The 2500-nt window shown below is 39.4% G+C and overlaps 1 protein-coding gene across 1 annotated transcript in view; it reads right to left on the bottom strand.

Moving 5' to 3' along the window:
• Positions 1 to 2500, bottom strand: part of LOC143022720 (uncharacterized) — a 47393-nt gene that overhangs the window by 43766 nt on the left and 1127 nt on the right. The gene's annotated exons all lie outside the window — the stretch shown is intronic.

The raw sequence follows: 2500 nt of genomic DNA, 5'->3' as shown, positions 1-2500 counted from the left end.
ACAATGTACAGTTGCCCCGCTTAGTTTTGGCACAGTTTTAAAAATGTTTCGGACAAGAATAGCTACTCGCCCAGTATTCTTTTTTATTACATTTTCGTGTCTGTTCATTTACATGCTTTGTTTTTTCTTTTTCTTTTTTCTTTGCTAAATAGTAACTATCTTAAAAATGTGACAAACAACGAAATACTCAAAATGGTGTAGCAGACGACACATTTTTCTTCACTTAATAATGACATCTATCACTCTTATTTGACAAGTAATACAATTAATATACGTTGCAGAGGAGAGAGAGAGAGATAGAACGCAGGAATCCGTTCACGTAGTGGTCATTGGTAGACTAACAACTAGCTTCAAGCTGTGAGTGGTGTTGAGTGCAGTGACAAACTAACCAAAACTAACTCGTATACTCATAAGTTATGTTATAGCCCTATTATTAAATCAATTATTTTCATTTATTTATTCAGCTGAGGGCTGATTTTTTTTTTTTTTTTTGTCAAGTTAGGAAAAAAAAAAAATTGCCGCATCTCTAGACCTTACACGCACACAAGCACCCAACTCCCTTTCCACGAGAGTTGGAGTGACGACTCGAAGCGCAGCGATACTGAAATGATTTTAGCCCTGGGCAGGATTCGAACCCGGACCGCCGTAGTGACAGTCGGGGACTATAACCAATCGCGCCAATATGTGTGTGTGTGTGTGTGTGTGTGTGTGTGTGTGTGCACGCGCGTGCGTGTGTGTGTGTGTGTATGCGTGTGCGTATGCGTATGTGTTTCTGTGTGTGCGTGTATGCGCGCGTGTGTTTGCCTATGTGTTTCTCTCTCTCCCTGTGTGTGTGTGTGTGTGTGTGTGTGTGTGTGTGTGTGTGTGTGTGTGTGTGTGTGTGTGTGTGTGTGTGTGTGTGTTATTATCGACAGCTATTTCCCTCCCGGAAGAGAGCTCAGAGCTCGTATGACCGATCTATGGTAATGCTGAAACCTTACACACACACACACACTCAACTCCCCGCCCACGAGAGTTCGAGTAACGACTCTAAGCGCAGCGATACTGAAATTATTTCAGCCCTGGGCAGGATTCGAACCCGGACAGCCGTAGTGACAGACGGAGACTCGACCAACCGCGTCACCGAGTCATGTGTGTATGCGTGTGTGCGTGTGTGTGTGTGTCTGTATTTGTGCTTTTGTGTGTATGCGTGCGTGCGTGTGTGTAAATGTGTGTGTGTTTGTGCGTGCTTGCGTGCTTGTGTGTTTGTGTTTGTGTGTGTGGGTTTGTGCAAGCATGTGTGTTTGTGTGTGTTTTGTTTGTGTTTCTGTGTGTGTTTCTGTGTGTGTGTGTGTGTGTGTGTGTGTGTGTGTGTGTGTGTGTGTGTGTGTGTGTGTGTGTGTGTGTGTGTGTGTGTGTGCATGTATGTGTGTGTGTGTGTGTGTGTGTGTGTGTGTGTGTGTGTGTGTGTGTGTGTGTGTGTGTGTGTGTGTTTGTGTTTGTGTGTATGTTTGTGTGTGTTTTGTTTACAATTTATTGTATACATACATATTGTTACATATATGAGTATCCTATATATGCAATGTATGAATATACTAATTATTTTGGTGAAATGACGTCAGTTATTCAAGGGACAAGAATTGAGCGTTATGTTCTGGACTTCACATGTAGGGAGATATCCAAACGTTTTGGGTCGACTTCTTAATGTTCTATTGAATCATGTTTAGCTCTGTAAGATGCGTTATTAATTTTGTGTACTGTGCTATAAACATGTCAAACCGAATTATTATCATGTTTTTCTGTTGATGTAATGCAAACTATGTATGAGTTCAAGGTATTGTGTAATACGTTTTCGTCGCATTTGTACGAGTAGTTTACATGACGTGGTATACGACTATACCATAATTATGTATGTGTATGTGCGTGTGTTTTCTCTAAAGCATTTGTATACAGAAGTGCCTCCGGTCGACAAAAGAACGTAGAGAGGACGGCTGCGAAAATTGGCTTTCAATTCCGGTACGACTAGAGGTGTCCTTGACAGTATTAGAAAATGATAATAGTAAATAAGTACAAAAACAAAATAAAATAGAATAAAGTAAAAAAAGAGATAAATTGTCACATGATTTCCTGGGTCCAAAAGGGTGTTTTACTTTTTAATAGTACATCAGAATCGATAATACTATATCAAAACATGTTGTTCATACAAAATATATAATCAAATTAGTTGTGAAATGCAAGTTTAATGACATTTTTGGTTTGAAAGTGAATAGACAGATAAGCAGACACATTGACCTTAGAGGAGTATTTGCCTCAGGGGAAGAAAGTCAAAGAATTTAATCAAGATTATGAAATCTAGTGATGCTTCAACAGAAATTGGGATGTTTTAGTATTATTATTTTGCAAATTTGATTTTAATCAACTTCAATTCACTCTAATATCATGTTACCTCAATGCAGAGAGTACATAAAGCTATTTGTCTTTTTCCAGTCATCTGGAGTCCATCGAACATACTGCTTTAGAC

This window comes from Oratosquilla oratoria, unplaced genomic scaffold (assembly GCF_046742065.1).
Source record: "Oratosquilla oratoria isolate Oo_2021 unplaced genomic scaffold, ASM4674206v1 SCAFFOLD146, whole genome shotgun sequence".
NCBI classification, from domain to species: Eukaryota; Metazoa; Arthropoda; class Malacostraca; order Stomatopoda; family Squillidae; genus Oratosquilla; species Oratosquilla oratoria.
Note: the sequence above shows the minus strand (reverse complement) of the source record. Positions and strands in the feature narration are given on the sequence as shown.